The following is a 12,745-nucleotide window of genomic DNA, read 5'->3' on the forward strand; positions in this document are numbered from 1 at the left end:
ATGAATGTAACTACAGTGCATTTCAATGTAGGTAACCAACACCACAAGGATATTTTTGGCCTTCTGAAGTTCAGTGAAAAGTGTTAGTTTTCTGAACAGTTCTAACAGATACCAAATCACTACCAATATCAAATATCTCAGATATTCTTCTTCACTGTCATGAAAACATTCTTACCACCTTTGAAAAAATGCTTACAGGTTACTCGCAGATTGTCAGAACCCTATGGAAAAAGCTGATAATACAGTTTCAGGAGTCAGCTGAGGCAGTAATGGTAGCGATTTCAATTCTGAAGGAGCAAAATAAACCAGGCATAAGAAGCATGCGCTGAAAGGCCACCAAAAGCCCACAGCGCCTGCACTAGGCAGGAGTGGAAGGATGTCTCTTTGCGTGTGGACGGTGGTCATATTTTAAGGTTGTTTTGAAATTGCACCTGGGAAAAAGACAGGTGAGAAGAAGGATGGTATTTTCCTTGGAAGATTCTTTGGGCTGTGCCTGGATTATTGGATTTGGGTACGGGAGACTTTACGATATTTTAACTGTATGACTTTGGACAAGTCATTTAATGTCATTGGTCTCAGACTCTTCAGCTGTAGACTGGAAATTTTAGTATCACTCACGTAATTGTTGAGATTTAAAAAAAGTAAATGTAATGTGTAAGTGGGCCTTATGAGAAACAAATGTATGATGTTATCAGTAATCTGTTTTTTCCTCCTGTGTTTCCTCTCATTCCTCTGAACTTGAAATTTGAGTAATCAAGTAATTTTTGTTTCTTATTGGTTCCCCTCTCCCTGCCCCCAAGAGAAAGAAGAATAAAGAAGACAGGGGACAGGAGAATAATTGATTTACATAACAATTGGTAAGATTAGCTTTGATTTGTGGCACCAATGTTAGTGTCCTATCTAAAGGAGTTTGCTGGGTAGCAGCCTGTTGTCCTAATGTTATGCCTTAAGCCTCATTTTACTACCATGGGTGTGAAATAGTAAATGTGGCTGTAGGACAATGACAGCGTTTGCTGACAAAACCATTAACTACTCCGAGGTTCTCTCTCTCTTTTTTTTTTTTTTTCTGTTAATAATGATGAATAGTATCTTATAATTATCTTTGTTGATTTATATCTCTGAATTAACTTTGACCTTAGTCAAATTGAATTTTTGGTATTAACATACTGATAGAATCAGGTGTACCTGCCCAAATAAACTTGTCGCAACCAGGCAGGGTCAGGTTCATGGCCTGCCCAGGAAGGGTCAGACTCATGTCCCTCCCAGGCAATAGGAATGTCACCAATCCTGGCTGCCCTAACCCTTAAATCCCTGCTCACCATAGCCCACGTGTGGATTTCTCCCTAGTCAGGAATCTTGCTCCACCTGCACTCCAGGTGGGATAAAAGCCACTTTAACTGCTTTAATGAATTAGATCTCCATTTTCCTTTATTCTCGTGTCTCAGAATGATTTTATCCTTGGGTCTGGAACCTTTCACATACCTTCTAAACCTTTACATTAAGTCGTATGCGAGCACACCAAATTAAATGAATTGCCAAAATTTTATTTTATTTTAATCATGATTCGCAATACCCTCTCTGTGTTGTACAACTTGGGAATCAAAATTTTAGTAAGCTTTGAAAAAACACTAGAATAATCTATCTATGTGAAGAATTTAAATCAGTTGTTAGGAAAATTTTATCTGGAGACCAGGAAACACTTAAGCCAAGCACTAATTTCTTAAGATTTATTACTAATGCTAATCATGTATGGATAATAAATAGTGAATTAAAGTTCTTTAATCATTAAGTGATTCATTAGCTATTCTTTAAGGCCAAGCATTTCTTTAGAGAAATACCTGCTCTTTCCTTAGAACATCATTTGTTGAACTCTGCTAAGTTGCTGCGTGTTTTACCACTAATATTTCTGCATAGAATTCATTCTTCACAGGAGCAGATGGGAGCAGTTGATTGCTTCACCACAACTGGTGTCTTGCCTCCAGCTGTGTCCAATAATCTGGCATAGCTGTATTTAGTGGATAACTACTAATGTTGTTACTGGTCATAAAAGTTGTTAAGGTACTTAGAGTAATAATGAGCTCTCTGCAGTGTAGAAGTATATAATTTCTATCTGACCTTTTAAATGTTATACTGTTCTATCATAGAAAATAAAGTTACAATAAGTACGTGTTATATATGGTAAACATTTGATGTCATTTCAAATATGAAGTTTCTGTTTTTGTAAGAGTTTACTGAATCCTCTGTCACTAATCCAGTGGTAAGAAATGAAGAGACTTACCCTTAATTATAAATGACAGAGTTGACTAATGCCATTGTGGTGTGCATTTTTTAAAACAGGAAACCTTATGCTTCTCAAAGGAATAGTTGTCAGTTGTAAACAATTCTATGAAATTTCACTGTAAATTAATCTATATTTAAATTTAATGTATATAAATTATCTATAAAATCAATATAGATTTATTCCTACCAGTGTACCTTACTGTATGCATAGATATTTGATAAAACTTTATAAATAAGTTTTGTAAAATATAACTCTAAAATTCAAATGGCACATTAAAGAAACCTTGCATTAATTTATGCTTTTGAAAAGCAAACATTTATTTATTTATTTATTTATTTATTTATTTATTTTTATTAAATCATGGCTGTGTACATCAACATGATCATGGGGCACCATACACTTAAGCAAACATTTCTTTGCAAATATAGGTAACTCCTCACTTTTTTCCGCATTTGGAGTTATTTGGGGAGTCCATAAAGTTTGCGTGCAATTTACTATGTTAAACTGTTTTGAATGGCACACGAACTTTATGTCTACCTATGTCAGATATAGGTTATCTGAAATCAAGATGTATTTATACAGGAAATAAAATATAACTGTAGATATACTGTAAAAATTTACTTTAAGTATTTCTAACTTCAAGGGTGAGCATGATGGCTTAACCTCTAATCTCAGTGCTTTGGGAGGCCCAGGCAGGAGGATCACTTGAGCCCAGGAGTTTGAGACAAGCCTGGGCAACGTAGCATGACCCTGTCTCTACACAAACAAACAAACAACAACAAAAAAAAGTTAACCAGACTTGGAATGTATGCCTGTAATCCCAGCTTCTGGGAGTCTAAGGTGGTGGGCTTTATTGAGCCCAGGAGTTTGATACTGTGTGTTGATATGATTATGCCATTGAACTCCAGCCTGGGTAACAGAAGGAGACCTTGTCTCTTACAAAGTAATTCTATCTGCAATTATAAAAGTTAATTAGTCTGTCATGGTTGCTTTTATATTATTTTTGTAGAGTATTTAGAAGATAATTTTTACATGATCAATTCCTATTATAGATTCATACTGTGGAATATTATACAAACATCAAACAGTAAGAGAGAACAAATGTGCCAACAAGGAAACATGACCAGTAATAACCAATATAATTATTAAGTGAAGAAGTCTAGGCACAGATATTTTGTATAAATCTACATGATTATTCAAATGACTTAAAGACACACACACATGCAAACTGGAGAACATATCAGTCCCTTGTATTGTTAGTGGAGCTTGAAACTGAAAGAACGGAATAATGCTACAGCATTAATGATTCAAATAATTCTAACAAGGGCGGCACCTGTGGCTCAAGGAGTAGGGCACCAGCCCCATATGCCAGAGGTGGCGGGTTCAAACCCAGCCCTGGCCAAAAAAAAAAAAAAATAATAATAATAATAATAATTCTAACAAAATCAATATCCCAGACATCTCCTAGGGTCGAATTAATGATATAGACTCTCTGCATCATCCGGAACTGCAAGAAATTGGACACATTTCAGAAGCGGATATTGGAGGAGTAAAATTTTTGTTTACTAGTTTTAGAATTGCTATTGTATTAGAGGCATAGGCCTGTTGTACCAAATAACCACACACCCAGTGGCTTCCAATGACAGAACTGCATTTTCTCATGTTCTGAGGTCAGAGTCTGAAATCAGGAAGAAGCTGGAGCATAATTCCCCCAGCTTCTGTGGCTGCCTGGGAGAGCCTTGGGATTCTCAGCTTGCAGAAAGACCACTTCGGTCTCTGCCTCTGCCTTGGCTTTGTTTTCTCCCTGTGTCTGTGTGTTTCTCCATTCTCTGACAAGGACAGCAGTTTCAGATTTAGGGCCCAAACTAAATCCAGGATATTCTCATTCATTATTACATCTGCAAAGGCTCTGTTTTCAAATATGGACATATTCAGGTACCAGGGATTAGGACTTGGACATACCTTTTGGGGGAACATAGTTCAACCTACCATTGGTATGAAAATTATTCATACAAGTTATTTTAACTATTGTGGATCTTCCAATACTACCTTTAAAAAGAGACAAGTAACATCGCTTTAGCATTTCAGATGTAGCTACATTTGAACGGTTAGTCAAACTTCATAATTGTTATTTTTCAAGATAGCTGTGATTTATAAAGATACAGTGTTACTGAGTGATACAGTCACACCACTCTGAACTTAGCTTTAGGGGACTTTGTTTTAATCTTGGCCTGTCACATACTAGTTGCATAAACTTAGAATGTTGTTTAATCTTTATGACGTCTAATTTCCTCATCTGTAAATTCTAGCTAATGATACCAACATGTGAAAAGATCCTAATGATGGTGACTTTAAGGTATGTTTTTTTCCAGGTGAACCAGGCTTCTTGGTTTGTCCTAAAGATACATCAACAAAAATCTTTTCACACCTGCATTTCTGAGCATGTGGATCTAGCCAAAGTGTCATTTATACCTGATCCCTATCAGTCCATCAGATGAAATCTGTACAGACTGCTTTTATCACTAAAAAACTTTGAAATACCAGGTTTCCATGTGTTCCATTATTCTGACCACTAGACCCTTGACCATCTGAATAGAGAATTATGTATCCTTTTGGAGCCTGTCTAATATGAAGGCAAAATATTTAGTGAATTTAGTCAAACTTTTAAACAAATGTTCTTGACCAGCTGTATTTTTATTGCCTTGACAGTGATGGCTGCTGTATTGGTCGGACGTGGTCCTACTGTGTGAACAGTATACACAAAATAGCCAGGACTCGCACCAGTCACAGCAACGTTTAAACAGCTGCCGCCCTAGTCACCAGTGGTGTGACCTGAGCAATTTACTCACTCTGCTCGTTGCTAAAACACAGATAATGTGTCTTTGTTTCAGACTTATTATGCTCATCAGAAATAAATTAAAATACCACATCAGGGTAGGCTAACAGAAGGTGCGTGATAAATGGTAGTTAAAAAGCAAATATTAATACCATTTATGTGGCAAAGATGATGCTATTTAGAAGGAGGGTATACACTGAAATGATTCGCTTTATTTCATTTCCAAGTTAAGAGCCAGGATTTGTCCTATTGTGTTAGGACAATCACTTTATCAACCTAATATTTCAAAGCTTCTGAGTTCTATTTTCCAGTTGTAATTACTTCAGTTTGTTTCTGTTTACATTTTGCTGTTTCATTTTATTTACATATAATGAATATTCCATCTTAGGTTTTGTAAGCTATATCAAGTTCATCAGGGCATATTTTCACAGGATATGTTTATATATAGAAAAATACAACACATCAGAACATAAAGAAATATGCTATTGATCTCAAATTTTATTAATAAAATAGGTTTTTTGCCTCCAAGATCTACAGCAGATGTGTAGGAACATTGTGTATTTAGCATAAATACATACCAAATGCATAATTATTTTCTCTGCATATAGACAAACACATTCTTTTGCCTATATTTTAAAAATTTTGTCAAAGATCATACCAAAAACAAAAAGTAGGGTGCATTTAATATTAACGGATGGTGCTATGTTTAAAAATTAAGAAGTGAAGACTATCCAACCCAAATGGATAATGTGTATTTTCTTTTTAGTTTTATTTCTATGTGGGTGGTAATAAGTCTTTGTTCGGTAGCAGATATTTCTTAAAGTTACACACAACAATATATCTCTTTATTGAAGTAAGCATACCAAAAAAAAAAAAAAAAGGCAAAATAGGAGTAGACTCTCAACAAGGAGTCTTAGTATGTTGTTCTTAGTATGATAAGAGTACATTTATAATTAAAGGAAGCTTCCTACCCACTGTCTTCATTTCTATTCCCAAGATACTCTCTGAAAGGGTAGACCTGTACTGAATTTGATGTTTTTAATATTATAGAATGCACTGAAATTATACCAGGCAAAATGGCATACCACATGTATCATCTGTTTAATCCAATAAAGAACTCCCTCTTTTCTCTCCTTGAGTGTGTTTGAGGGAGTGCATCAGCTAGAGTGTGAGAGTGAGCATGCTTGTGTGTGCACAAATCTTATTATCCCATAATAAAGGCATGTGGGTTTTTTTTTTGAATAAGTAACTTTTATTTAGTAATCATACTTTTCAAAAAAATAGGTCTTCTCATGATGATACAAAGATGCCAAAACATTCCATTTCTTCTCAGCTTCAAGCTGTTGAAACACTGCGCCGTGCAGAGTTCCATTTAAAATTCATTAGCTCTAAATACAATTAATACTATGCTATAATAAAATGATAAAAGTCATCCAGTTTCTCACGTCAACCTTATCTCCAAATTATTACTGAAAAGCTACCTTGATACTGGTTCCATTTAATATTTTCCATGCTGATTTCATCATTTTCAGTGTACAGTATTGCTTGCACAGAAACCACTCAGACATGTACCACCCACAACCCCTAAACCATTAGAAATGTCATTACCTTAAAGATCCTGTTGAAACTGGTGTCATAAGAATCGGTGTCCTTTATTCTGTAATTCTCACTGTTCTGTATTTACTTCTATTGAAGTAGAATTAAAATAGCTGTCTTAGGACTTCAGCTTCTCGTAGGGGATGTATTCATACACCTGAATTGTGAGGATTCTGTCATTTGAGTACATTTTTTGTTACCTTTTTCAGGAAACCCCGAAGGTCTGGGGTACACTAGAGGATGCTTCTGTAATTAGGCTTTCTAAAGGAGCCGCTTGAATCCGTTCTGTTCATCACTAACCTGTACTCTGTGGGCAGCGGTTGTGGACATAGTCAGGAAATGATTGTTCATCTCAGTTGATACAACGGTCTGTCTTCCAACTCTGCGACATGACTTCCATGAGGATGCTGTATGTTCAAATGACACACCCTGTGTTAACATTCAGTCACTGAAATAGCGACCCCTGGGCGCCCCCAGGGAGTAGGACGAGTCCTGTGGATTTGTGGTCTAGAAATAACTAAGGATCTTATCGCCAGTCTCCCATTCAGTTAACTTCAAAACGTGAGGTGCTTTTTGAAGGCTTCACTGCAGTTTCTGTGTTCAGCAGTGTAATGAGTGTGTCTCTGTGGAACCCTTCACGCTTCTTCCGGTTTCCACGTCCCTGCCCTACCGTCAGTCTCTCTCTCTCATGGCTCCTCTCTGCAGCGGTTTTTGTCCTCTCAGCTCCAGGGCCTTCCCTGTGCTCTCAGCTCTGCGCACTGCTCTCCGATGAATTTTCTTAAAGAAAAACTCACTAATGTTGATCTCCCACTCGAAAATCTTCTACAGCTACCAAATATCTATAAAATGAATTGTTTGCGATGGGCTTGTTCTTGAAGACTTTCTATCATTTAGTGCTAGCTTGCTGGTCTTTTTTTTTTTTTTTTCAAGATAAAGGGTCTTGCTCTGTCACCCAGGCTAGAGTACCGTGGCATGATCTTGGCTCATTGCAGCTTTGAACTCTTGGGCTCAAGCCTCCTGCCTCAGCCTCCCAAGTAACCAGGGATACAGGTATACCCCACCATACCCACCTAATTTTTAGTTTTTAGTTTTTGTGTGTGATGATAGGTCTCATCATATTGCCCAGGCTGATTTCAAACTACTGGCCTCAAGCAGTCCTCCTACTTGGGCCTCCCAAAGCACTGGGACTACAGGCATTAGCTACCGTGCCCAACTTAATGCTAGCTAACTTTATATTCCATGGGTTGTCCCTAACGTCACCGGGCATGGGAAAAATAGGAAATTGTAGCTAGGTGTACCTTTATTTACACAATATTCATTACAAAATTTTACCAAGAGAGGCCAACATGTACAGAACAATTCTTTCTTTATTTATTTTTGAGACAGAGTTTCACTATGTCACCCTCAGTAGAGTGCTGTGGCATCACAGCTTACAGCAACCTCAAACTCCTGGGATCAAGCAGTTTTCTTGCCTCAGCCTCCCAAATAGCTGAGACTACAGGGGCCCTCCACAATGCCCAGCTGTTTGTTACCACAGTTGTCGTTATTGTTTAGCTGGTCCAGGCCAGGTTCGAACCCACCAGTCTCAGGGTATGTGGCTGGCGCTGTAACCATTGTGCTACGGGCGCCGAGCCCTAGAGAACGATTTGTAAATACCTGTTTTATGGCCTTACTACGTATTACTTTGAATTATATTTATTTGAAGAATTTCTTGTCATTTTTCATTAAAAGGAGAAACTACCTAAACTAGGTTATCTTTGTATTCTCATAGCATGTATTTGAGTCTCTTGTGAGAATATTAATAGCTCGATAGAGGCACCAATTGAAAAGAATTAAACATCTTCAACTTTCTCATCTATAAAAGGTTAATATAGAGAACAAAACTTTATTCTATGAAAATAGTGTTTTAAACAAACCAAGAATCTTTACAATGTATTTGCTTTTATGTAGATTCGTCCAAACTGTCCACTTCTGTAAGGATTTTGACTGCAGAGCTAGACAGCATTTAGCCAGCAGTTGACTGAGTATCTTATCTGTGAGATTGATGTACACTTCAGTAACAGTCTTTAGTTTCTAAAGTGTGCAGAAGTGCTAAACATAATATTTCGTACTAGGACCCGTAATTGGGGAAGATGATCAGATAACTGTAATCTGTACTCTTTTATCTACTTTTACAGCTGACTCATATAGTTTTGTTTCTTTTTTAACCCTCTTTGCCATTTGTGTACTATATTTCAAATTGTTTTTAAATGGTTACACAAGGGATTATGTCCCTTGGGAACGGTCCATTACATTTTGAATATCAGTGCCATTCCAAGTTATTTCAACCATGGCATTAATCTCACTTAAAGCAATAAAAAGCAAATAGTGGTAAGAAGCAAGATGCATAAAGCATTGCTTTAAACAGTTAACAAAAAAAAAAAAAAGAGAGAGAGAGATGTTAAATGTTCCCTCTCTGGGAGCTCCTGCAGCTCTTGATACATTTGTGTGCAACTGAGCAAGAGAAAAGTAGCAGTGGGATTATTAGTGGAGAGAGAAGCTTACAAGAAACATGAAAGGAGCTCGGCTTCCCATTCTGGCGCCTTTCTTCCTGCGCGCAGTTAAAAAGAGAGAATCATTTAAACGAGCTCCTGTAGAACTCCCTTTTATTGGTTTCTTTTCTTACGTAAAGTTACCAACAGGTTCATTCATAAGGTGATCTTGAAGGTTGTTTCACTGTCACTGAGCCACAGTTAAGATGGTTTGTAAAGGGTACCACCCAAGTATAAAGATGCCTGGTAGGAAAATAAGGCCTTTGTACAAAAAGAGCAGCAGCCCATCAGATCTTTCCTTTTCAAACCAGGCAGGTTCCCCCCCTCAGAAAGATTAATTACAGACAGGTTGAGAAGACAGCCTCGCTCTGTGTGTGCGTGTGTTAGTGTGTGTGTGTGTGTGTGTGTGTGTGTGTGTGTGTGTTTCCCCCCTCAACATTAGAAAGATAAAGGATATGATTAGTGCCTGCAAAGCCTCTGATCAAACCAGCTCAGAGGTTTATGACAGGAGGTTCAAACACTTTATGGATCACTGGTGCTGACAGGTAGATCACACAGGCCTTAAACAGATGTTTAGGGAGAAGATGAAGGTGTGAGTTCTCAGACACGCAGCGCTCTTTTACTTGGACACTTTAGTCTGTGAAGTATTAAACGTTGCTAAAGAAACCTACCCCTCTAAAAAGGGTGGAAAAGTTACTAACAAGCTGCCATGAAATCTCAGCCTTTCTTTTATTATCAAGACTGAACGAGGCTGAGATTTGAAAGTTATCAAACTTTCTACAGAAACTGCTGAACAGGACCGCGCTTCATCTTAGAGCATCTGAAAGGCTTATTTTTTAGTTTGTGTTTAGCTTAGTGTTTAGTTTGTGAAGTTTTGGTGAAATAGGTAGAATATCCAAGGGAAATTAAATTTAGCCAAAACCCAGACATGTTAAAGTAACATGGTTTTTATATTTGTAATGGGCAATTTAAAAATAATATTGGATAAAATAGGCAATTTAAAAATAATACTGGATACAATAACTCATAATTATGAATATACACCAATGATATATAGTGAAATGAATTTTCATACTGAATTGTGTATCACTAATAATTCTTTCCAAGTGTGTGTAGCTAATCAGTGCTACAAATGCCTTTTGTTTTCTTCTTTGACAAGATGTAGCATGTATGTAGTGGGTGTATGTGTGTGTACAGGCATGTATGTATACGTACAGATATATATAGAAATACTTATACACATATAACCAGAGCGAAATACAGCATGTCATCAATTATTTTTTTATTTCATTCTACTCTGGGAACCCAGTATATCTGTCAGTATATCCCAGTATATCTGTCCCAGTAATAACTTTGGTAGGTGTCATTGTAAATTGTCCTGACCTTATTATTTGTAGACACATCCAAACTAGTAGAAAGAAATATTCTACAGAGCCTGGCACTTTTACTGCAGTTAGGCCATGGCTTTCTGAGACTATCCTTGTAAATTCTTTTTTTTTTTTTCTTTTTCTTTTTGAGACAGAGTCTTAAGCTGTCACCCTGGGTAGAGTGCTGTGTCATCACAGCTCACAGCAACCCCAAACTCTTGGACTTAAGCAGTTCTCTTGCCTCAGCATCCCAAGTAGCTGGGCCTACAGGCGCCTGCCACAACACCGGCTATTTTTTGTTGTTGTTGTTTCAGTTGTCATTGTTGTTTTAGCTGGCGGGGGTCGGGGGTGGGGGGGTTCGAACCCGCCAGTCTCGGTGTATGTGGCCAGCGCCCTACCCACTGACCTACCAGTGCCACCTAGCCTTGTAAATTCTTATGACAACATTTGTAATTGACAAAATAAGGGAGAATAATTGATTTTTTGTTTGTTTTCTAATGATTATTTTTAACTCTTTTGAAATTAACTTAAGTTTCTTTCTTTCTTTCTTTCTTTTTTTTTTATTGTTGGGGATTCATTGAGGGTACAAGAAACCAGGTTACACTGATTGCATTTGTTAGGTAAAGTCCCTCTTGTGTCTTGCCCCAAAAGATGTGTCACACGCGGAGACCCCACCCCTCTCTCTCCTTCCCTCTCTCTGCTTTTCTTTTACCCCACCCCCTCTGTTTCTTTCTTTTAATATTTTTATGAAGATGGGGTCGTGCTAGGTTGCGTAGGCTGGTCTCAAACACCTGGCCACAAGCAGTCCTCCTACCTCGGCTTCCCAAAGTATTTCGATTACAAGCATGAGCCACTGTGCTTGGTCCTCAGTTTAGGTTAAACGAGATTTAGCTCTCTGTCTTATCACGACTAATAGGAAAATTGAGTTCATTAATGATCTCATAGGCATAAAAAATAATTGCAAAATACAAATTTATGCAGCTGTCAAAATATTAGAAGAAGAGGAAATGGTAGGAAATGGAAAAGGAAGATAACCAGAGAGAGAAGAGTTATAATAACTAAGTATTTAATGTGACAGGCCTTGTTGCCTGTCCACTAGTATCTATTACAGTATTATCTAATACTGTCTTTCGAAAATCACGTATTTTAATCTCCTTCTCCTACATATCCAATCTATTTTTAGTTGTGTTGCCAAGATAATTGACAATCCCAAAGGATCCTACACATTCAACCGATGCCCACTGAATACTATTATTTGGAGGATACTGTTTACATTCATAGTCAATAAAAAAGGTGGATGACTAAGATGAAGTCGTTATTCCCAGGGAGTTTAGATGTAGGGGCATAGATTCTTAATAGTATTGGGATAAATTTATTTAACATATTTCTCAAACTTTATTATGGTGTGTGTGTGTGTGTTTCCCTGAGACATGAAGGGGAAGCTTTTGCTACATTGCTCAACATTTTTATGTTAACAGTTAGTTCGCATATGTCTAATTTAGTCTTTCCAAATAAATCCCAGTCACCTTGAAGGATCCACCCCACTGAAGTTGACTTAGTGTCTGGGGTGTCAGATGGCAAACAATTTTCCTTCATCTCGTTCTCTGTCCTTCAGCTTTTCCACTCACTGATTTTTTTCCTCCTTTTAAAAAAAGATGTAAGAGTTGTTTGTAAGCAACTTCACAATTATTTCTTACCCAGAGAGTGGGACTGCCTGTTTGAATGTTTCCAAGAAAGTATTGTTCTTATGTGACAACAGGTCAGAAAGACTCTGCATTAATTACACTAACATATGGTTATTAACAGATTCTAGCTCAGGGAGCAATCCTTTACAATGTTATCTTCCACATAGTCAGATGTTAGCCATATTGTCAGTGCTGGCAGCTATTGTTTCACTCATTTACTTCACAGAGCTAATTACTCCCTAATAATAACTTTACCTTGGAGTTTTTCACTTGCTTGTGCCAGCAAACCTGTTCACACTACATATGCTAATTATTGGCACTTATTCATTATGTTAAGATAGCTTTAAGTTCAAGCTGTGCAGCCTGGCTTTCGGTATGGAGCCAGCTGGCTGCAAAGTTCCACCTTTTTTTACTAAAGTCATTAAAAGTTTTAATATGGGCCCATCTTG

At 37.4% G+C, this 12,745-nt stretch overlaps 1 protein-coding gene across 3 annotated transcripts in view; it reads left to right on the forward strand.

Annotated features, from left to right (window-relative positions):
* SOX5 (SRY-box transcription factor 5) overlaps positions 1-12,745 on the forward strand; it is a 439,900-nt gene that overhangs the window by 245,610 nt on the left and 181,545 nt on the right. The window lies entirely within an intron of this gene.

Source organism: Nycticebus coucang, chromosome 12 (assembly GCF_027406575.1).
Source record: "Nycticebus coucang isolate mNycCou1 chromosome 12, mNycCou1.pri, whole genome shotgun sequence".
NCBI classification, from domain to species: Eukaryota; Metazoa; Chordata; class Mammalia; order Primates; family Lorisidae; genus Nycticebus; species Nycticebus coucang.